General features: G+C 42.0%; 1 long non-coding RNA gene across 2 annotated transcripts in view; it reads left to right on the top strand.

Annotated features, from left to right (window-relative positions):
* Positions 1-25187, top strand: part of LOC306642266 — a 40567-nt gene that overhangs the window by 4693 nt on the left and 10687 nt on the right. For both annotated transcript variants that reach the window (XR_013758451.1, XR_013758452.1), the window contains exon 2: positions 6660-6735. This is a non-coding gene — a long non-coding RNA (uncharacterized lncRNA). The remainder of the gene's footprint in view (positions 1-6659; positions 6736-25187) is intronic.

Raw genomic sequence — 25187 nt, 5'->3', positions numbered from 1 at the left:
ACTGTGTTCCCCCAGAAGATGTTTTTAAGTCCTATCCCCAGTACACGGTTCTGAGACCTTGTTTGGAAACAGGGTCTTTGCAGATGGAAACTGGTTAAGATGTGGTCATACTGGACTATGGTGTGTGAACACTAGTCCAGTATGACTGTTGTCTTTATAAAAAAAAAAAAAAATTGAGCACAGAGATGCAGAGGGAAGGTGGCCAGGTGAAAACAGAAGCACAGATTGTAGGATGCTCCTACAAGCCAAGGAAATCCTGGGGCCATCAGAAGCTGGAAGAAATAAAGATTCTTCCTCTAGGAACTTTGTGGGGAGCAGCATCCTGCAACACCTTGGTTTTGGACTTCTAGCTCCAGATCTATAAAATAATGAATTTTTGTTGTTTTATGCCCAGTTTGTCATTCTTCATTACAGTAGCTCCAGGAAACAATGACATCAGATATGTAGAGTGTGAGGTTCACACCCACACTGTAGATGTACAGAAACTTTGGCACATACTAGAAGAGGTGCTCAGGGCAGGTGGATGTCCCCTACTCCTCTGCTCCCTCCCAGAAGCCTCTATTTTTTTTATCCCTCTGACCTTACCTGTCCTGTGACCTTAGGCCACCACTACTACCCAGCAGCCAACATTTACCATGCACTTCTCTCTGCTGAGCTCTATTCTAAATGCTTAAGCTTAGTTAAGCGAATCTTCACAACAACCCCATATTACTCCTGTGGATGAGGTGTTCTCATCCACAGGTGAGGAAATGGAGACCCAGAGGAGTTTAATAACTTGCTCAAGAAAGTAGAGAAGGGAAACATTGGGGTTTATAGCAGAGTCAGACTTCCATCTGCTGCAATGGAGAGGATCTCTTTTCTGAGGGACTGCATTTCAAATCATGCCTGGACTCTGTCACTGGCTTAGTGGACTCCTGGGCTGTGATGTCCAAAGAAGACCCCCGGGGTGCTGTGTGGAGAAGTCAGAGGTGAGCACCATGGGATCTGAGGGTTTGTCACCCTTCTCCTGGATTACTTTTGAGTGGAGAATATTTTATTTATCAGAGATTGTTTTACACACCCTAAAGTGCACACATTTGCAGTGTACAGCGTGAAAAAATTTGACAAGTACATCTAGTCATATAATCACTATACCAATTTAAAAAAAAGAGAACATTTATATCATCACAGACAGGTTCCATGTGCCCTATTCTACCCCCACCTCCATCCCAGGCAACCCCTGATCCCATTGCTAGCACTACAGGTTATTTTCCCTGTTCTCATACTGAAAAAATAGTGGAAATACCATACATACATATATATATATATATATATATATATATATATATATGTATCTGGATTTTTTATTCACCATAATTTTTTTGAAAATTATATTTGTGGTTACATATTTACATATGCCAATACTTTTTTTTTTTTTTTTTATATCAGGGATTGAACCCAGGGATGCTTAACCTCTGAGTCACATTCCCCAGTCCTTTAAATTATTTTTTTTTAAATTTTGAGACAAGGTCTCACTAAGTTGCTTAGGGCCTTACTAAGTTGCTGAGGCTGGCCTTGAACTTGTGATCCTACTGCCTCAGACTCCCAAGCTGCTGGGATTACAGGCATGTGCCTCTGCTCCCAGATTCACTTTTAATTGCCAAATAATATCCCATTATATAGATGGATCACAACTTATTTCTTCATTCATCTATTGATAGGCATTTATGTTGTTTACAGCCTTTCATGATTACAAATAAAGTTGCTCTGAACATTTGTATATAAGTCTTTGTGTGGACGCCTGCTTTTTATTTCTTGGGGGTAGATACCTAGTAATTGATGGCTAGCTTATATTTTCAACTTTTTAATGCAAAACTCTTTTCCAAAGTGTTTGCATTATTTTATGCGCTCACTGGTAAGGTCTGAATTCCAGTTGCTTCATATCCCCTGATACTTGGCATTGTCTATTTTTCATATTCTTGCTCTTCCAATGGTTGTGGAATGGTGGCTCATTGTGGCTTTGATTTGTGCATCCCTGACAAGTGAACAGGTTGTGTATCTTAATGTGCTTATTAGATATTTCTATACCTTCTTTTGTGAATTATTCAAGTATTTTGACAGCTCTTCAGTTGGGTTGTTTGTTTACTTATTATTGAGTTGTAGGAATTCTTTCTGTATTCTGGATATGAATCCACTGTTAGATATACAAGTTGTGCATGCTTTCTCTCAGTCTGTGGTTTGTCTTCTTTTTAAAAAATGATGTCTTTTGAAGATCAAGTCTCAAACTTTTGATAAGGCCAAATTATGGATACTTTTTCTTTTGCAGTGTATACTTTTGGTGTACTAAAAAAATCTTTGCCTCCCTCTAAATCACTAATATCTCTCCTATGTTTTCTTATAGCTCTAGATTTTGTGTTTGGATTTATAGCCCAACTTGAATCACTTTTTGGTTGAGTATGAGGTTAAGGGTTCATTCTTTTTTCTATAGAAATATCCAATTGTCGTGGGGCATAGTGGTGCACACCTGTCATCCCAACAACTTGGGAGACTGAGGAAGGAGGATTGAAAGTTCAAGCCAGCCTCCAGCAACTTCATGAGGCACTGAACAACTTAGTGAGACCCTGTCTCAAAATTAAAAGGGTTGGGGATGTGGCACAGTGGTTTAGTTCCCCTGGGTTCTATTCCTGGTACCAAAGGAAAAAAAAATTCAATTGCATCATCACTGAGTATAGGAAAGATAATGATTTTCCCATTGAATTGTTTTGCATTATGTAAAAAATAAGTTGATAAGTACAGGTCTATTTCTGGAGTCATTATTCTGTTCCATTGTTCCATTTTTATGCTTGTTTTGCACTGTCTTATTTGTAGTAGTTGTTTAGTAAGTCTCAAAAAGATGGTAAAAGCTTTGATTTTGTTTTGTTTAAACATTTGATATTATCATGAAATTTTTTGCATGAAGTTTGATTTCTAAAAATATTGCATAAAATTATTATTTATCTTGATTACTAGGATTTTGCACTTGAGGTACATATCTCACTTTCTTTAACCTTAGACCAGCCCCACCTCCAACTTTGTTTTTTTTTTTTTAATTATTTTGTCTACTCTAGGTTAGTTATATTTTCATACAAACCTTAGGATCCGTTTGTTAATTTTGACAAAAATTCTTTTAATTATCTTTTTTAAAAAAACATTTTTAGTTGTAGATGGACACAATATTTTATTTATTTATTTTTTTATGTGGTCCTGAGGGTCGAACCCAGTGCCTCACACATGCTAGGCAAGTGCTCTACCACCTAGCCACAACCCCAGCCTGACAAAAAATTCTTGTTGGGATCTTGACTGTGATTACATTAAATTTATAGATGAATTTGTATATCTTACCATAGTATTCCATGAGCTTGCTACATATTGTCATTAATTTAGATGGTTCTTAAAATCTCTCAGCATTGTTTTATAATATACAGTTAGAATTCTCACATATCTCTTGTTAAATTTATTCCTAAGAATTCTACATTTTGATGTTATTGCTAATGCTTTATTAAAAACATTTAAATAAAATATTCAAAATAAAACATTTCAGTGTTTTCTTAAAATGCTTAAAATAAATTGTTTTTATTTCCATCTCAGCAAAATTTCATCTTCCAATTGTTTGTTACAAGTCTGTAGAGGCACAATGAATTTCTGCACATTGATTTTGTACCTGTAAACTTGCTAAATTCATACATGTGTAGGTTTCTCAGGATTTTCTCTGCAATCAGGACACCTGTGAATATACAAAACAGTCCTTCTTTCTTTATAATGTGTGTGTTTTCCATTTATTTTTCTTAGAACCTCAGTACTATATGAAATACAAATTTAAATAAAGGCAGACACTACCCTTGCTTCTGATCTTGGGAGGACACTACTCAGTCTTTCATGCTTGTCTACTTTTAAGTGGCCAAAACCTGTGCTGTTGTGGGAAATGTTGTTCTGTGGACCATTCATAAGTCAATGTGCAAATAGGGAGTAGCCTTAAGAACATCCTCTAGGGGAAGGCAGGACACAGAGTTAAGGAAATAAACACCACCTTTATGTCTTCCTTGCTCAGGTTTCAGCAACCACAGCTGCAGGTTCCTTCAGTAGAAGGTGGGGTCTAAAGAAATGATAACGCAAAGCTGGACTTACCATGCAGAGTTTCCCAGATGCTGCCAACTCAAAACTCAAGGAGTTGTTTGCTCAGGTCTTTATTTTCTCCCTCTCTCCCTTTCCTTAGCTTATAGTATTTGTACCTTTTGACAGGTCTTCGTTCTCCATTCCTCCATATCCTTAAGCATATGCCAAGATACAAGTAAATACTCACATACCCTCAACCAGATTCAAAATCTGGGACAAAAATTGATGGAGACAAAGACCGTCTAGAAGAGGTTGCTCAGCCTATCTCAGGGAGTTCACCATCAATAATGGAGATAAAAGTCATTAGGAAGAGGGTAGGAGAAACCTAACAAACACAGCTGTCAGCAGACACGGTGACAATAATAGAACAGGGAAGCCCTACATACCTGTTGTTCCAGCTACTTGAGAGGTTGATGGGGGAGGATCACTTGAGCCAAGGAGTTTGAGACCAGCCTGGGCAATAGAGCAAGACCCTGACTCAAAAAAAAAAAAAAAAAAAAAAAAAAAAAAAAAAAAACATAGAGGAGGGGCATGCCATGTTTTGTCATCTCCAAAACTCAAAACTCATGTTGAAACTTAATGCTTATAATGAGATATTAGAAGGTGGGACAGGTAGGATTTTAAGAGATTGATTAGAACTCTACCCACATGAATGGATTAACCCATTCATATGATTAATGGATAAACACATTCATATGATTAATGGATTAATGGGTTACTGGGGTATCTCTAGAGTGTGTTTGCTGTAAAAACCAGTTTGGCCAGGTCTCTTGAGCACTCACTATCTCTTGCCCTATGCTAACTACCTCAGGGTTCTGCCAGCAAGAAGAATGTGGTCCTTTGATCTGGACCCATGAGCCAAAATAAACCTCTTTCCTTTATAACTTGCCCAGTCTGTGGTATTGTGTTATTAGCAACATAAAGTGGACAAGACAGGACTTTAACAGAAGAGGAGCATCTGGGAACTGGAAGGGTCTCATAAAGCTGTGTAATCCAACCTCTGTTGAGATGCACAAGCCTACTCCAGCTCCCAATCCTTCCTTGACTGACTCGTTGAATTTGTGAGATAAGGTCTGAGAATGGGGAGGAGGAGCCAATTATAGTTGGTATTAACAAAACTCATACTACCAGCCTCAAAGGGAATATTTAGGCTCATAAAACTGAAAGTCCAGAGATTAGGTCTGGCTTCAGTCATGACTGGGTTCAGGACCACAACAATGTTATCAGGGCTTTGTCTCTCCATAGTCTGTGCATAGTGGCCACCAGTTATCTAAACCTACCACATTAGCAGCTGCAGGAAGAATAAAGTTTCTTCTCAATTAGTGTTAGTGGAAAAGTCTCATAGAAGAATCAGATTGGTCAAGTTTGGGTCATGTGACCTTCTGTGATACAGTTGCTTGAACCAATTGGAAGTGGTTACTTAGCCAGTCTCAGGGAGTTCACCATCATTAATGGAGATAAATGTCATTAGGAAGAGGGTAGGGGAAACTACCAAGGGTATGATGTACTCTGAGTGTCTAGCCAGGATCTTTTCTTATCCCTGAAGGACAATGGTAGTCTTATCCAAAACACTGGAATAGCTTCCCTCATAGAAAAAAGGACTTTTCTACCAGAAGCAAAGAGGCAGTGTCTGGACAACATAAGCGCAGCCTACTGCAGTTTAAACTCTGACTTACATATGATTATATGAAGCAAATTACTTTTCGTAAGCGTGCACCCATTTCTTCATTGGAAAGAGAGGTAACACTCTTGGTTCATGAGATATTTACACAATGGATAACACGGGCCTGTGGTCAAGAATGCACTTGGAGATGGAGGGGGTTTCTATTCAGCTGTAGCCCGTGGCACAGTTTCTCTGTTAGGAGCTGAAGAGTAGGTGACTCCATTCTCTGAGGCTCATTATCTTAATAATAAACCCAGGTCACAGATTGTCCTTGAAAACACCAAGGCGCAGAAATCACCAAATAGAGTAGTCAGTATGGATTCTCAATGCTGCCTGTTCTCTCTCCCTGCATGGAATGTCATGAGCATGCCCTTGGACCCCAGAGCATGGGCAGGTGTCAAGTAGATGGCCTTGGAACATGCATTATGTGATCTTTTTTCCTCACCCAGCCTGCCTCAACACAAGAACAAATAAGATTACAGAAGTCAAGAAGGCAGCATTTGGAAATCTAAAAGATAAATAAACGTGCAGAGGCTAACTGAAGAGTCTCCTAATGAGAAGGGAGCTGTCAGAGTTCATAATTGAGACTATGCTTTACCAAAGGGGCTCTCCCAGCTCTCTTTGCAAACCCAGGATGCCAGCAGCTTTCATCCTTTGGGAGGACTCTGCTAGGGGAAGGCAGGTTTGGGCTGTGTGAGGACTATCTGAGGAGCCCACGAGAAAGCCTGATGGTATGAACTGCCAATGTGGGAGGATGCTTTTTTTCTCGGCAGTTTTCACCTCAAGGTTGGAGGGGATGGGTGAGCCTGTGCTAGGCCCAGGGCCCGTCAGCCAGGATTCTAATTCTACCATTGTGCTTTTGCAGACTCAATCATCAGAAACCCATCAGACGTGCATGGACTCAGCACTGAGGAATCAAAATATGAATAGACAATAATATGGTGAGTAGTCTACGAAGTACTTAATATGTGTCAAGCATTATTTTAAGTATTTTTCTGTTTGAACAAATTGGATCCTCATGACAATCACAGGAGGTAAGTAATATGACTTTCCTGATTTTACAGTTAAGGAAACTGAGGTACAGAGTCTAAGTAACTTCCCCAAATTCATATAGCCAACAAAGACTGGAGAGGGATTTGCACCCAGAAGACAGGGGAAAGAATATAATATATATGTGTGTGTGTGTGTGTGTGTGTGTGTGTGTGTGTGTGTGTGTGTCTAAAAAACATGGTAACAGCACCTTTGCTGGCTTGACCTCACCATCTTGGGGAAATCAGGAAGTGTGAGGGTTTGAAGGTGAGGGACAGCACATGACACTCAGAGTTAAGAGGCAATCAGGGCCTTTTCTGTCAATCCCTTGCCTCTGAGGTCTTGGCCTCCCTGGCCACCCTGGGAGGCGGCTGGAGATGGATGTTATCCCTGGGCCATAACTCACTAATGTGCTGGCACATCCCCACTTCCCCAATCCACCTCCTGCTCCCCATTTTTTCCCTTTTCCTGGTTATCGTAATTATTTGAGAATTTACAGAATAATCCGTCACGAAGTCCTCCAGAACAAATTGAATGTCAGGTTTATAAAACAACCTAATAAAGCAGATGGCATTACCCGCTGGTAAATCTCTTCCCGTTTCCTGCCCCACCCCCTCCCCACTTCAGTGTCTCAGAAAGCTGACAGATTATCCATTTACGGGCAGATTAATCCTGAACAGTATAAACATGGGGAGAAAATTACACTTTCTTGTCTCCATAATTGATAAGAAGGACGCATTAATCTATAAAGCCCGGAGGAAAGGCCCATCTGTCTGCCGAGACAGTCGTGGGGGTGTCTGGGAAGGAAGGAGACCTGTCCATATGTCTGTCTGACTGCATGCCTGACTTTTTATCAGAAACCACTTTCCCAGAGGCTGGTCCTGGAAACTGGGCATCTGTAAACTTAGACAAATGCCCATCCCTGCCCCTGAGCTGGCAGGGCTCAAGGCCCCACACTTGGAATTCTAGGCCACGTGGAGACTCTGCCACTTCCTTGCTTTCTTCTTACTATGTGGTTCTGCAGTAATTCCATAAGCTGGCATTAGCTATCCACCCGATGGCCCTCGAGGGGATTCCAGGAGGAATTTGTTCAGTAGGATTCTGACTTAGTGAACTCCTCCCCTTCTACTATTTCTTTATAACTTTTTGTAGTTATAACTTTATGACTTTTTTCCCTCCCTCTCCCCTCATCTAGCACCTTCCCTGTTAGAGACAGCTGTGAGGCATTCATTGTCTCCTTGAGGCCTGTGAGAACTGTCAGGAAGTGTCCCGCCAGCCAATTCCCCTCTGCCAAGGGACAGAAGTGGAGTGAGGGTTTCTGAGTAGTCTCAGCTCCGGAACCAACTCTCCCTCTCCCAACTCAGAGATGACAATGACAGGGACACACAAACAGTGCCACGCCCCATTCCCCTTTGGAAGGTTTAGGGCAGGCTCCTTCTGTCATTGTTATTGGGATGGCTTCAGGTGGAGATGAAGAGACCATGGCTAGTAGGGGAGAGGGCCCAGGTGAAGTCCTGGCAGATTTCATTCCTGGCTGTAAGAATCTTATTGGCCACTAGAACCCCAATGAGAGAGGGAAAAATGAAAAATTAAGATGGAGAAGGGAGACAGGCAGAGACCACCAATGCTAAAGGACCGGGAAAGAGGAATAAGGAAAGTTTGAGTAAAGTTGAAATAGGGAAGTCTATGGCATGAGCTCATAATTTCTCCCTTCAGGATGAAATTTTTTTGCCTATTATTTCTTGAATGTTTCAAACCACTTAAACCAATTAACTTGTTTCTGTCTAAAGAAATTTTTTTGCCATCTCTGGGTCTGGGTCTGTGTGTGTATGTGTGTGTGTGTGTGTGTGTGTGTGAAAGAGAGAGAGAGAGAGAGAGAGAGAGAGAGAGAGAGAGAGTGTATGTGCACTGAGTGCTAAGGATCTGAATGAATAGCAGAAACTTCTCAATAGCATATTGTACTTTATAAAACCCAGCACACCCACCCCCAGGACTGGACACACACTTTGACTAGCTTCTCCAAAGAGGTGGACTGGACTGATCACTCCAGGCCACTTCCCACTTCTAGGCATCTGGACATGGAGGGCTCCCAACAAATGTTCCAGTCTTTGCCCTGGACTCCAAGCTCTTTGTCCAATGACATGCACTGCTCTTGGCTGGAGTTTGAGGATGGCTCTAACAGGGTTTCCCAGACCATGTCCCTTGGAGTACTGGTGGGTCCCATAGTTGAACATATTTGGAAGATGCTGAATTAAGTAAATTAAACAATGTTATCTCTGCCGCTTTACTTTTGGTGTATTTTGCTTCTCATCTCTTCTCTGGCTGGTTTTTCTCCATTTCTTTGTTTTTCCCTCTCCCATTCTATATTGATTGTGAGTTTTACAGAATCCAGTGAAACTGTAAATAGTAACTCATTTTGGTTTCATGCTTTCCTATTTAAATAAATGATTACACACACACACACACACACACACACACACACACACATATATATATATATATTTAAATTGACAATTATAATTTTAAAGGAGAAAAAAGATTAGTGACTGACCCCAGGGTCTTGCAAGCTAGAAGGTAATATCATTCCATTTTCATTGACTCATTTTAATAAAAATTATTATGACATGAATTATAAAGTAATGATATGTAAATTATCTAGAGAAACCAACAAAGCACTTAATTTTAGCCCCTTAAATGTAGTAATTAATGTTGGATGAACATCTAAGGTTTAGAGGGTTAGTTTTAAAAGATATAAATTTGGGTGATAAAATGAAATTTTTTTGCCTATTATTTCTTGAATGTTTCAAACCACTTAAACCAATTAACTTGTTTCTGTCTAAAGAAGCAACTTTTGTGCTCTTGTAGTTGAGAAAGCTAAGTTTTTAGCCCTGTCACTTCATCTTTACAGAGTCACAACTAAGATTGGCTTCCCATATGCTGTCCAAAGAGCAGTGGTTTTTTTTGTTTGTTTTGTGGTTTTGTTTTAAATTTTCAAAGCCCTATGTTCATTATCCTCAGAAATACAGGGAAAGTGGGAAATAGTATCTGTGCTCTTATAAAGAAAAGACAGAGTGAGAAAATGTGCTGGTCTTGAGGACGCCATCAAGAATGTCACAAAATAGCCTTGTGCTGCGGAGTACGCCTGTAATCCGAGGCTCTGGAGGGTGACGCAGGAAAATTGAGAGTTCAAAGCCAGTCTCAGCAACTTAGCGAGGTCCTAAGCAACTCAGTGAGACCCTGTCTTTAAATAAAATATAAAAAAGGGCTGGGGAAGTGGCTCAGTGGTTAAGCCCTCCTGGGTTCAATCTCTGGTACCAAAAAAAAAGAATGTCACAAAATAGAGTCAGTTGGTTAAAAAAGAAAAAAAAAAAAAAAAAAAAAAAAGTGATGTGATATGAAAGAGCTCAGGAGAATCATGAGGGTCTGTATGGGTCACCTGTCATGATTCTGCTCACACAGCCCTTTGCCTGGACTACTGTCTCATAGTCTATGTCCCCTGCATTTCTGGTATCTCTTCCCCTTCCCCTTCTTGGTAGAAGGAAGAGGGATCCTTTCATGTGCTTTCATTGAATCTTTACCACTTTTATACTGTCTTACTGAATTTTTATTTTATCCTGTATTTGCATATGTGAGATTCAAGAAGCTCAGTGAACCCCAACAGGATAATTTAAAGGAAAGCCACACCTACACTCATCATAATCAAAATGGTGGAAATCAGAGCAAAGAAAGGCCCTTGAGAGCAGCTAGAGGAAACATCACACTGTACATGGAGGGGAACACAAATTCTAAGGGCTGCAGATCTCTTCTAACACACAAAGGCAGCAGAAAAATACATTTAAAGCATTGAAAGAAGAGAACAGTCAACCCAGAATTCTATACCCAGCGAAAGTATCCTTTGGGTATGAAGTCAAACTAAAGCTATTCTCTGATGTAGGAAAACTAAGAGAATTTATCATCAGAATATATTTTCTGTACTGACTGTTGAAGGAAATTCAACAGAAGCTGAATGAAAATGTTGACAAAAGAAAGTTTGCTTTCAAGAATGAAGGAACATCACAGAAATGGTAATCAAATAGGTAAATGCAAGAGACTATTTTTTTTCTCTTTAAGCACTTTAAAACACATGATTATTAAAAGTAAAATCGATAACATTATCTGGTAGAGTTTTCAATGTGTGGGATATAATACAAATGACAATTATATAGATCAGTTGAGAGGAATAGTAAAGAAGTTTATAGGGTTGCAAAGCTTTTACATTTCACTTGAATGTGTATGTGTGCATGTATGTGTATGTGAAATAGTATCTACAGCAGCCACTAATACAGAGGCATTTGACCAAAATACCAATGATAAATTTAAACAATACAAAAATTATTTAAATAACTCAAAATAGAGGAAGTGAAATAGAAGGGACAAATAGAAATCAAATAACAAAATGGCAGAACTATTTTATTATTTGATTTTTATTATTCTAACAGTAGTAATAATTATTTTAAATGCTGATAGTCTAAATCATTCAGTTAAAAGGAAAGGGTTGGTAGAGCAGATAATAAAGTCTTTTACTATATAGTGCCTTCAAATGACATACTTTAACCACCAAGACATAGATAGTTCAGCATAAGAAACACTAGAATTGCTATTTTAAGATCAGATAAAATAGACTTCAAGACAAACACTACCACTAAAGATAAAAAGGGATAATTCATGGGAGAATGTAACACTTATAAACTGATATTAACCTAGTAAGAGCCATTCTGATCCTGGGCATAAAAACAATACTGTTAGACAAAGTTCACAAAATTTCTTTATAGTTATTATTTTATTTAGATTATGTCCCACGGAAGAGGTATGGCCCAAATACCATGGTCAAAAATTATTTGGATTGATTTTTTCCCCCTTTGCACAGATACCTTATTAATTTTATATATAGGTTGGTTCATTTGTTTCTGTTTATATTCTGTCTTAGAGTCTTTATCCCATGTTTGACAATTTTATTTTATTTTTCCATGGGGAAATATTTTTGTACAGCGAAATATTTATGTTAGTCAAAATTGAAGCTAAATAAAAGGTACATTTGGAGAAGTTTCTTTCCTTTCCTTGGCATTTCTTCCTTATTTTAACTCACTCCTTCTAGGTAACTAATTTCACTAGATTCTGATTTATCCTTCCTATGCTTCTTTTGCAAAAGTTGATATATATTTTTAATTTATCGTCTTTCTTGTGGACAGTGAGCGGGGCATTGAATGGGTGAGTGGACACCCAAGGGTAGCCGAAGTCCACATCTTACTCCAGCAGGATTTTAGGATTTTTCTAATAATATTCTTGGACTCCTGGAGATCTTGGCTGTGATGCTGCTTGTTCATTTGGAGGTCGTGTGTGTATGTGAGTGTGTGTGTGTGTGTGTGTGTGTGTGTGTGTGTGTAGGGGTTACAAGACAACAACTTTAGAACAATTGATGCTCCACTTTTACTACCTCTATTCCCATTATCCACTCAGCCATTCCCTCTGCAAGGATACCTGTTCTCAGTTTTCTAAAGTCTTTCATCTTTCTGAAATTTCTCATAGTTTTATCTCTAGATCTTCAGATCCCTGACTTGTTTTCTATGCTGTAATTTCCTCAAGATTAATTTTGGGGGAGTCAGCCAACAGTCTATGCTCATTTGCCATCTTGTCAGGAACCAGTGACTCACTCTTTCTGGGTAAGCACTCTGTCTCTGGGATGTGTCCTCTTGTGGCCCTCTTCATTGTGGTAGAGGGTTTTCAAGACCTCGTGTAGGTATGTGGAGATGTCTGTGATTCACATCCTTCCTGGGGCTACTGTGGCCTGTAGAATGGTTGATCTGGGCTGGTGCCTGGTCTGGTGGACCCACTGAGGTCCTGTCTGGCTGTTTGGGGCATCGGGCCAGCACCCACTGTCAGAGTTTGTCATCCAGACTGTGACACTGCAGAGTTCCTCCACAGGTCATGGAGATGTCCTCGGACATCCCCACAGGCAATCCTCAAATGGAACCAGGAGCTGAGAGCTCAGCCTTACGCTCATCTCTGCAGCAAGCATTCTCCCCAATGACTGCTTGTATGCTCTGTGCCATGTGGTTGTGCCCGTGTGCTGGGCTTCTCTTACCTGGAAATTTCCAGTCTGCCCTAACCTACACCTAAGAGGGCAATGCAATTCTAATATTCTTCATCTCCCTACATCTATCTAGATGTTTCCATAGTCTTTGCTTTCACTAAAACTCATAGAGTTTTCTTTTCACCTAAACCCCATACGCACTCTTCTTCTGACCTCTGTCCCTTTGCATCTTAAGTATTTATGCTGCCACCTCCCCAGCTAGAGAGTGAGTTCCCTTAGGGCGAGTATGGTGTCATATTTTTTTTCTTGCAATGCTCAGTGTCTGGCCTTGGGCTCAGCATAAAATAAGCACCAGATAAATGTGCACTGAATCACATTGAATAATGAAAGTTAAAAAGAGATAAGTGCTTTAAAAGAAGTGTTTGGGGGAGAAAGACATTATTTATGATTTAGGATAATGGAAAGATTTCTTAAGAAGGCAACACTGGATGATTTTGACCAATGGAAGGAGAAGAGCACTTGGGGAGAGTGGGCATCACGATCAGAGGCATAAAGATGGGAAAGCACAGAATGTTTGTTCCTTTTCAGAGGAGGAATCATTCCTTGTGCTTCTATGCAAACATTTGTATAGAACCCCACATGTAAGTGGTGTTGAGAATAAATGCACTGAGTGGATAATATCTGTCTCCCCCTGCATTCCTGGGAAGATGGGCCAGGAGTTGCGGATACACAGTGGTCATACAAGACTTCAGCTCAGAAAGAAAAGGGCCTTTACTTGGTTCAAGACATATCCAAGGTTACAGTAATTCACAGGCTGTATCATTTGGAGTCCCTGCAGGAAATAAGGAACACACTCAGACAAAGTAATGGAGGAGAATTTTAGGAGGGAGCTATTTACAAAGGTATGGCTGTTACACAAGACCAATAAAGGGTGGCAAGGCACCCCTGGGCTAGCAAAGTCCCATCTTGGGCAGTAGGGACAGAGGAGGAAGGAGTTACCTTGTGTGAAGGAGGAGGCTGTCCTACCAGAACTCTGTCTTCCCTGAAGGTATAGCCAAACTGTGTGTGTGTGAGTGTGTATACATCATGTGCACACGTGATCAACTTTTTTTTCCCTGTTGCCCTATGGGGTATCTCACTGGTGCCTACCATTGCCCAAACTCAACTGAAAGCCTCTGGGGGCACAAAGCAGAGCACAAAAGGTGGAGAGTCAATCTGCAGATGCAGACTATCTAGTACAAACCCACTGTCTCTTTTAAATCTCAGAAGAGCCCAATGATTAATCTGTGTATTATTTTTGAGGGAAGTTAGGTCAGACAGGTTGACTTGCCTAGGATTAAAACACTACCGTAAGGAAGACTTGGGTCTTCACCATTAGTCGGAACAATTATTTCATGCATGAGAGATTGTGAGAGTGTGTGTGTGTGTGTGTGTGCATGTGTGTGTGCATGAGTGTGTGTGTGTGTGTGTGTGTGTGTGTGTGAGAGAGAGAGAGAAAGAGAGAGAGAGAGAGAGAGAGGGAGAGAGAGAGAGAGAGAGAGAGGGAGAGAGAGAGAGAGAGAGAGCAGGATAGGTGATGAGACCAGGGACACACAGCAGGCTAGAGCCTTCTCAGGCCACGGGGAACAGAATTCCTGGAAGGACTAAGGACTTCTAGAGATCTGTGACTGGCATTATGAGCCAGGACCTTGATACTGGGACTGGATGCAGGAGAAACATTAGGGTCTCAGACCCAAGGAAAGCAGATAGTGGTGGGAACACTTGGCTTGAGCAGGAAGTCTCAGCCCTCAGGAATCTTTTTTTGGTACTAGGGATTGAACCCAGGGGCTCTCAACCATTGAGCAACATCCTCAGACCTTTCTATATTTTATTTTTAGACAGGGTCTTGCTATGTTGCTTAGGGCCATGCTGGGTAGCTGAGGCTGACTTTGAACTTGCAATCCTCCTGCCTCAGCTTTCCGAGCCGCTGGGATTACAGGCATGCACCACTGAATCAGGCAGGAATCTTTTATATCCTTAAAAATGATCAAGGACTCCAAAGAGTTTTCATGTATATGGGTTGACTTTCTAATACAATATTTTCTGTTAGAAATTTAATAAATACTTATTTTCAGCTAATTTAAAAGTGACAATAATAAACAGAGTACATGTTAATATAAATAACATATTTTTATGAAGAATGATTTTCCATAACAAAAAAGAAGTCAGTGAGAGGGGTGGCATTTTTTACATTGTTAAAAATCTCTTTAGTGTCTAACTGGATTCCCCATCTGCTTTTGCAATCAATCTGTTGGGGTATGTTGTTTTGGTTGAAATATGTGAAGAAAATCTGGCCATTACAGATACATAGTTGGAAAAGGTAGAAGTCTTTTAGTTCTTTTCTTAAGATTATTGGGGCTGTTCATTTTTTATTCTAAACTTAACCTCCATAAATGATAGTTTCTTGAAAGTTATTTATGATGTGAAATTGGAAACCATCTCAGTGAACCTTCTATGCTCTATTGCATGTTTTGTATAAAATGTAAAAACAACCATATGAAAATACATTGGTGGTTCTTTAGCTGCTGACAGTGCTTTGATTCATGCATGATCTTGCAGAATCACTCACTGAGCATTTGAAAAGTATTACTTCACAGAATTATGTAGCTCTCCTAAATATTGCCACATTTCATTATACAAAAAAATTTTTAAAAACAAAAACAAAAAAAGTAGATTTGTTATTATTACGACTGACCTCATCGGGAAAGATTTTAAGTATTGGGAAGCTATCAAGTTCATGGTGGTGAACACAAATTTCCCAAAATTCTAATCATCACATGAAAGCTCAAATCACATCCTTGGCCACAAATTTGTCACTTCTTTCCCCTTAAAGTGGCAGACTCACTTTTTTCATTTTTGAGATGATTTCCATCAAAAGCACAATTCTGAATAACGGCGGCTTGTCGGTCATCCTTTCAAATAAAAGGGCATTCCAAGAAAGCAGTGGCGGGTTCAGCTCTGAACTCACCTCACACCAGAGCTCCCTCCTCGAGATGAGCATCGGGTTTCGCTTGGCAGCAGAAATGCTTCGTGTGTACTTCTGTGCTAGTCGCACAGCATATTAAAAAGATGTGTACTCAAGGATTAGAATTTAATAAAACTAATTATTCCCACTGATTCATAAAGAATATTCATAAATAAAAACGGCTTAAGACTGTTAGTGTGTGGTGAGGGGGAAGAAGACTAATAGAATTTGGTGTCTTTTCTTGGTCCACGTGGGTGTCGACAGTTTAAGTCATCACTGCCTTTCCATCTCCAGGGCAAATGGCAATGCAGTGAAAAGGACAGACAACGTCTTGATATTATTATAAAAATGTTTTGGCCCTGTGAATCCCTGAAAGTGTCCCAGAGAACCCCAGAGGGTCCGTGGGCCACACGGATGTGCTGAGCGAGGGAGAGAATGAAGAATAGATGGAAATCAGACCTGGGAAGGCAGGGCCGACCTGCAGGAGGGGCCGGCTCCAGCTTCTTCACGGAAGCTGGGCCTTTGTTGCATCCGGGGAGTGTCAGATGTTCGAGCTGGGGTGGGGGTGCCCGGTGAGCAACCCCCATCTTAAGCTTGTCTTGGTTGGAGGACGCAGCCTTAGCAGAGACCAGGGACTGGAAATGAAGCAGAACTCACCTGGAGCAGCGCTTGCTAAAGGAGGAAGTCCCAGAAGGACCACTGAGTGGGCCATCCTTCAGAAGATCCTCCAGCAGGTGGCTGGCTGTAGGTGTGCTAAGGTGGCTCTGGGTTCCAGCCCTGTCCCCCTGGTCCAGGGCCTTTATCGACTGCCTTTAGGTGCACAGAAAGGTAGACTCTGTAAGCTGAGGAAGTCAAGTCCTAGTGTTGTCTCACAGATCTGAAGAGGGGGCAGGAATTGGTTGTGAGGATCTGGACTTGGTTGTATTTTAATGTAAAACCCTGCACACATACCCATTACATGATTATTAAGAGGAATCTTCCTAATAGAACCCCAATGAATTCTTAAGTTTGATGACTCAGTTCCACCTCCAGACCTATCTTTGGTCTGTTCCTTCCTGCCTCCCTCCATAAATTCCCAACCCCCTCCCCTTCTACTGCATGTCCATGTACTTCCCTCCTCTGCTTTGAACTTAGCTAACAATTGGCCTCCTCCAGAGACCGCTCTCCTTTCCTCCTGCCCCTGCCCTGACTTGTGGAAGCCTCATCCTGACTGTCCAATTCCTTCAGTGCTCCTAATGTGAGAAGTCACCACCCCAGTATGTGCTTAGTGCTGTGCGGAGTACTTTCTACATACAGTTTCTAATTTTGTAATAGGAGTTACTTTTTTCCTGTCCCCTCCTGTGGCTCAAACATCCCTTCTATCAGCAAGCCTGTCAATTCTATCTCACAGAACTTACCTCCATTATTTTTCTCTCTGTCCATCCCTGTGACCACCACCCTGACTGGAGTCACTGATGTCTCCAGCCTATGCTACAGCAGCTCTTACTGGTCCCCCTCTGGCTACCCCCATGCTAGAATATGAGCTCCCTAAGGGGCAGGCCTTGCATGTTGGGTCCAACACTCTATCTCCAGGGCCTAGTATGATGCCCTCCTTATGGGTTATGTTAAGTATTCACTTTTGCATGCATGAATGGAAACACTGAGTAAATGAAAGGAGACCATTATATAGTTTGAGTTATTGAGGCTTATTGGTAGTGTGTCCACCATCTTGATCTCACCGCAGGAGATCTGAGATTCTAGCCTGTATGGGTCACTAAAGCCTGTGCTCTTTCTACTCCCTCAACTGTCTTGGTATAAACTCCTTTCATATCAGGGTTACATTTGCTCTATGCATTTATACCTTTGTACATTTTTTGGTATTTCTTTAATTAAAAATAATTGCATATATTTATGGGGTACACTGTGATAATCCCATCCATATATCCATGTGTAGTGGTCAAATCAGGGTATTAGCATTTCCATCTCCTCAAACATGTCATTTCTTTCTCTCATCTAGGTCTTTATATGATATATAATAAATCATTATAAATTATAATCACCCAACTGTGCTGTAGACCTCTAGAACTCATTCCCCCTGTGGGTACCTGTCATCCAACCTCCCTCTATCCTCACTCCCCTATACTTTCCTAGACTCTAGAAAGCACTATTTGCTATGGTTTGAATATGGTCTGTCCCCTCAGAAATTCAAGTTGCAGTACAATCCCCTCCATGAGGTGTTCATAGGGTGGACACTCTCGCGTGAGTGTTTGATTTGAAAATGGTTGTGTGTGTGTGTGTGCATCAAAGGGTAAGCGTGTCTGCGTGCCTGTGCGCACACGCATGCTCCCTGCGGAGGGAGGGTGTGCGGGTCTGCGTGGGTGGTCGGCAGGGCTTCCGGCAGCCTGTGAGTCTGTGGTCATGGGCGATGGTTTGGGCTCCGTATTTGCCCGTATTTGCCCGCCCCCCGACCCTTCCCTTGAAGTTGAGGCAACCCTCCGTTGCATACATGAGCTGCGAGTTAAAGAAGAAAGCAGGAGGGAAATGGGGAGCACTTGGATTTGCAGCCTCTTCCTTGGTCCAGTGACTTCCCCTGCTCCCACTCCACGCGCCCTAAAGAGTTGTTTTCGGTGCCAGCCTGGCCTGCCCATTCCCGCAGCCCAGCAGAAGGACTGTCCCCACTTGGCTTTTGCAAATCCTGGCCTGGTGACAATGCGAGTCGCCTTCCCAGCACCTCCCCCTCCCCTTCCTATCGCCACTTTGCTTTGGCAGGTGTGAAATATTAATTGCCTCACTGGGGACTGGGCTCTTTCTGACTGTCGTGTCTGACCAGAATATCATTCTCTCCTGCAAATATAATTACCGGGGTGGGGGGTGGGGGGCAGGGGATTGCGGGGGGCTGCCACAAGGTAGGGAGGGGGTGCGTGTATGGGAGGGGTGTTGAGAAGGGGCTGTGGCGTGTTTTCTTAATCGCCTCTCGCCTGTCTGTTAATTAGGAGCCGTGCTTTGCTACATGCTGTGATATTTTGGTTAATTATGAAAGAGAAAAGGACAAATTTGTCACGTCTTTTGTTTTTGTTCCACCACGTCTGGTGGTGACAGCGGTATGAAGGCTGATGGACTGCTCAGGCGGCAGCGCCAGATGCTCACGCACGCCAGGGGCAGGGCTGTGAGGGGTCCTCTGGGCCAGGAGGTGGGCAGGGGGCCACCAGGCAGACCGGTGGGCTTGGAGCCTGTCTGTGCCAGGGTTAATGCAGAGGCTCACAGGCTCGAATGTGACTGCCAGGGAGGAGCCCCAGGCCCCACTGGCAAGAGGGGGAGGGGACAGTCATTCCTGTGCTGTGCAGTATAGGGGATTGGCCTCCAGCAAACACTCATGGGGTGCAAGTTTGAACTTGCAGTTAGCAATGAGAGCAGACAGGATGGTCAGGATCTCTCCGGGGGTCTTGAGGAAGAGGAGTGAGTGCTCACAGTTGAGTATAATGAGGGAAATACTCCAAGCTGGTCCTAGAATTGGCCGCTAGAGGATGTGGGGGATGTGCCGTTCTCTGTTACTGTTCACTGGCCAAGGCCTGTTGCAGGTCCCAACTTACACATCACGCCCCTGTATGCACATGGGGTAGAATCCCCGTCTTGGGACTCTGAGGCTCACCAAGCATCTGTCATATGATAATTGTATATGTCAGCTGGCCAGTTATGATGCCCAGTTGTTTGGCCAAACCCATCTAGATCTTTCCAGGGAGGGCTAACCACTTACAACCGATAGACTTTGAGTAAAGCATCATAGTGTGGGTGGGCCTCATCTAATCAGGCGAAGGCTTTAAGATCAAAGACTGAGGTCTCTGAAGAAATAGAAATTCTGCCTCAAAATGCTACACAGAAACTCTGCCTGAACTTCTACCTGCTGACCTCACCTACAGACTCCAGCCCCCATAACTGCATGGGCCAGCTTCTAAACGTCAATCTTTATCTGTCTGTCTGTCTCCTCCTGGTTCTGTTTTTCTGATGAATTCTGATAAATAATACCCCACTCCAGCATGTAGCACTTGTTCTGGGTTCACCTGCTCTTGAGCCTGTTTCTTCCAATATGAGGGCAAAAACTGACCTGGGCCCTGTGGACTGCAGCATCCTCTGGCCTAGCACAAGGCTTGCCTGTAATAGGCCTTAATGTGTTTGTTACATATTGAATGAACTCATTTGGGAAACAAGAAAGATCTACATCCCCGAACCAATCAAATAACCATCCAAGATAGCACAGGCGGTTCCTGGCTTATAAATAGGTTGAGTTCCAAAAATTCATTTGAGTTAGTTGTCTGAAGCTTTTTCCCATAACAACAAGGATATCAGGGTTGGCAAGGCTCCCGGGCTGGCTGCCAGAAACCTATTTAACCCATAGTATAGATTAAGTACTGTGCATTTGCCATGAAAAATAGTAGAAAACAATACTCTTGCAGGCTAGTAATTAAATGAGAAATATGATAGTATTGAATAAAAATAGGTATAAAATTTCATTTTGAATACTGGAGTTTGAAGAAAAATGGTTAGTAAAGGATGAACCAGCAAAGAGATGAAGAAACATCTGAATGGAATTTCTGAGTATTTTCAAGCATTCCAGAAGTCGATGGAACTGATTCTTTCTTTGATCTCATTTCTCCTCACAACTCGTGGTTGGTCTTTCCCCTCCCTGATTGCTCTATGAAGTCAGTTCTTTTTTGTTCTCAATTAAGATTTTTAGTTTGTTCACAAATGTCATAAGGAGGAAAGAAATCAGGAGGTGCTTGGGCAAGAGATAGAGGGAAAGAACCAGTGTAGAGCCAGGAAAAGCGGTGCAGTGCAGATATGTGGAAATGGGGTGATCTCCTTGGGTGAAATCAACTGAACCACGCTGGTTCGTGAAGGAAGGCTGGGGACGCCTGAAGGTGTGGAGGGAAAGTGAAGAGATGGCGTGTCAGTTCCTGGGACAAGGCACCAGGAGGCGCTGTTGCTCTGTTTTAGCTGAGGCCTGGAGGTGAGCCGGCTTTGAGGAGTTGGTGGGGAAGTGGGAGGAAGAGAGCTGTGGGCACTTCCAAATTGCTGATGCTGAAAAGGCACCCTTAGTTATAAAGAAGCAAATGAGTGATGTGGATGACAAATGCCTGTGGATCCAACAGAGGGAGGTTGGAGGGTGGGAGAATTGGTGAGGTGAACCTGGGGCCAGCAGGGAGTCAGGATGTCCATGAAGCCACAGAGAACTTGGTGCGTTTGGTGAAGAGAACTCCAAATGTTTACTTGTTAAATAAAGCAACTTAAATGGGAATGTTAGGATGGAGGTTTTTTTTTTTTTTTTTTTTAATGAGGAGCAAGATGTGAATTCTTTAAAAAAGGATCTATCAAAATGTATAAATGCATTCTGCTGTCATGTACAATTAGCATAAGTAAAATAAAAAAAATTAAAAATGTATTTTGAAATAATTTAGACTTTTAAGAAAAATTACAAAGTTAGACTCTCCATGTACCCTTTGCCCAGTTCCCCCAAGTTTAACATCTTGCTTAATGTAGTTTGGATCTTCAAAGTCCCCCAGAAGGTGGCGCTGTTGAGAAGTGATGAAACTTAAGAGATAGGGGTCCTAATGGGAGGTCTTCAGGTCATTGTGAGTATTCCCCTGAACGTGTACTGTGGGACCCTTGGTCTCTTCTTTTTTTTCTCTTTTTTGATTCCTGGTCAAAAGGTGTACATCTTACTCTGCCACGTGTTCCTATCATAATGTGCTGCATCACCGCAGGCCTAAAAGTGATCAATCTGCCTGATCGTGCCCTGAAACCTCCCAAACTATGAGCCACCTGGGTATGGTGGTACATAACTAAAATCCCAGCTACTCTGGAGGCTGAGGCAGGAGGATAGCAAGTTTGAGGCCCAGCCTCAGCAATTTTGTCCCTATCTCAAGATAAAAATAAATAAATAAATAAATAAATAAATAAATACATAAATGAATGAATGAATGAAGGCTGGAAATGTAGCTCAGTGGTAGAACACTTGCTTTGCATTCTTGAGACCCTGGGTTTAATCCTCAGTACCATAAAACAAAACCGTGAGCCCAAATAAACCTTTTTACTCTAAAGTTGATTATCTCATTTATTTTTTTTTTATAGTGGCAGAAAGCTGACTAACAAATATAACTATGGTATACTTATCAAAATGAAATTATCATCGATGCAATACTATTAGGATAAATATAGACTGTGTTCTAATTTCTCTAGTTTTCCCCATAATGTTCTTTTTCTGTTCAGGGTCCAATTCAGGATACTGTTATATTTAGTAGCCCTTCATCTCTCCCAGTCTGTGGCTGTTTTTCAGTCTATTCTCATTTTTCATGAACCTGACAGTACTGAGGCATATTCATCAGGTTGCTCCAGTCCTCCAGTTTAGGTTTGTCTGATGTTTTCTCATGACTTGAGTGAGGGGGTGGGTTTTAGAAAGAAAACCATAGGTGCAAAGCACCCTTCTCACCATACCATGGTGGGAGGTATGTGATATGAACAAAGCTTATTTCTGGGCTGTGAGCTCTTCAGAGTCTTCTCTTAGGGTACAGCCAGCCTAATTTTCCAGAATAATCTAGCATCCCTGCCTACACACACCTTATCTTATCCATATTCTCAAAAAGGTTTCTTGCTCTGGAAAAACTCCATACCTCTGGATTCTCCACTGAAAGATACTGTTTTCCCTTTCCATATTCTGTTAGAAGAAACTCATCAAGTCCAGCCCACACTCAAGAGAATGGAAATTAAGCTCCCCCTCCCAGGGGAAAGAGTAGTAAAGAAATTGTGAGATGTGTTAAACGCCATGTAGTTATTAATAACTATTTGCAGGGAGATGCTTTGAGATTGTGCAGAGATCCTATTTTGATGGGTTGATTATTGGGTGGGTTGATTTTGCTGTGATGACAGAGAACATATTTAGGAGGGAAATAGAGAACTCTGGCGGGGGGGAGTGCCTCGAAATAGAGATGATGTGAGAGCCAGAGGAGTTAGCTTTCTTGCCTGTGGCCAGTCACCACACTGTGACAGTGTTGGGAGTTGGGGGATTGGGGTGTGGGAGGAGAGAGGTGTAATTTGCACGTGTCTGTACTAATGCATTCTTGACCATTTTTTGCAGGGGAGGGATCAGGAACTCCATCAGCTGTAAGGATGCAATCTGTTTTGTCCCATGGCCCTGCCTGCTTGGTCATGGGAATGACAAGAGTGAGAAGATGCCCTTCGGCTTTGTCGAGGGCCATACTTCAGAGTTGCAATGGGGACCTGTTTGCCAGCCCACTCAGGTGCTATTGACAGCTTCCTCCTCAGGACTGCAACCTGACTTGCTGGTCCATTGATTGGTGGTCTGTTCCTGACCAATCTTCCCTGCCTTACTTTCTTCCCAGATCTGGGGAGTCAGCCACCAGTTGAGGTTCTCCTTAGCTCTGCTGGTATGCCAGTAGCTGCAGTAGACCCTGATATCTCAGCCTTGGAATTTTTGAAGTTTTGCCTCTCCTGTTTTTTCCCTCACAGATCAGCTTTAAAAACAGGTGCTTGGATTGAGGAGCTCTTTGTTTTGCAAGATAGGTTTGGATGGGCTGCAGGGTGGCCCATGGCCTGGTTAGGAACCCCTTTTGCTTAAATGACTTGTTAATTTAGATGCAGAAATGTTCCTCTGTGTGTGTGTGTGTGTGTGTGTGTGAGAGAGAGAGAGAGAGAGAGAGAGAGAGAGAGAGAGAGAAAGAGAGAGAGAGAGAGAGAGAGAGAGAGAGAGAGAGAGAGAGAGGGGGGGGGGGGGGGGGAATTGTCTCTTTCAGCATCTGCAGCCTGTCTTGGATCTATTTGATTGTGTTGATCCACACTGGCTCCATCTCACCTCTTCCAAAAAACTTTCCTTAGTTGACTTTACATCAACCTAATTTCAATTTAGTTAATTTAACTGAGGTTCTGTGCTGTCCTGTACATATTACTGAATCATTTAAATGTGAGCACCCAGATGCTCCACCTTGAAAATAAGCTCTTTGAGGGAATCTCTTGTCTCCCCCAGTCTGTGTTATTGACAGGCAGACATGAAGATGAAAATAGAAGATGTTTCCTTTTTTTCCTCCCCCCCCATCTTTTATGATATGTGGTGACTTGTAACTCCATACATCCTCTGGAAGGGTTGCTCCTGATCAAACTGCTGGGAATCTGGGGCTTTTCCTTCCATCCTCCTTCTTCTGTACATATGTGTGGGAATGGGAATTATGCATGGAGAAGAGGGTTTCTTATTCTGATCATGTGGCCAGGCTTTGGGACTGCACCTTCTCCATTTCCTAAAGAAGTGATCAGGAAACAGAATTACACTTCTTATAAAAGGGTCCCATGAATCCCCCTTACCTGAGTCAACCACCTGTCCCCAGTGCCTGCAGAAAAAGGGTCCCATACTTAGATCAGTGATACCATGGACCTGAATCTTCTTGTTTCTATCCAGGATGGTCTTTCTTTTTCTTTGCCTCCTTATTTGTATTCAGTAAGGAGGTGACACATTCTAGAACATAACCTCCCTTTTTCATTCCCGGAATCTAATTGTTATTTCTGTGTTTGTGAAAGATAAAGGATTAGGGAGAATGCTTTGCATTAAGACACCATTTGTAAATGCTTTATAATTATTTATGAAATTATCCCACATTTTATAGCATGGGAGATAATAACTTAAATTGATGTATTAAACATGCACAATCATTATTTTAACAATATTAAATGCACCTCTGTAGAATAATCATTTCATAAATATGAAGAAAGCATTCAGAAGTGGCACCTTAATTTAAGACATTACAGGATTCATGACACCCAAATCCACGACCCTTTTTCTTGAAGACAGATGGAGTTCCTTATCTGGCTTCAGTGTTCCTCTTTCTTGAAGTGAAAATGAATTCTTAAATTAAAAAATATATTATCGAGGTAATTTTGGCAATGAGATGAAGCAATGGGAGAGGAGATAAGAAGCGGGATTTCCAGGGACCAGAACAAATTGGACAAACCTTATCTCTGTTCAGCTCATCCCCCCATGCCCAGGGTACTGGGAGAGTCATGCAGTCTCTGGGAATCCTGCAGGGATAGGGAGAAATTAAGAACTGGCTGATGGTGGGGACAGTTTCATTATTCCCCTCTAACGCCAGGGCTCTGGGCTGTTTTGAGCAAGGGAGACATCTAAAAAGATCCCGAGGTGTCTGCAGTGAGGGAAAGAATACAGAGGGGACTTAAAAAATGGCAAATAGGTGAAGAAAGAGGAAAGAGGAAAAACATGAATCCCAAACTGTCATTTGTGCAAATGTAATTAG

The sequence above is a fragment of the Sciurus vulgaris genome (genome assembly GCF_902686455.1).
Source record: "Sciurus vulgaris genome assembly, chromosome: 12".
NCBI classification, from domain to species: domain Eukaryota; kingdom Metazoa; phylum Chordata; class Mammalia; order Rodentia; family Sciuridae; genus Sciurus; species Sciurus vulgaris.
The sequence above is the reverse complement of the archived record's forward strand: the minus strand, read 5'-3'. Positions and strand labels throughout refer to the sequence as shown.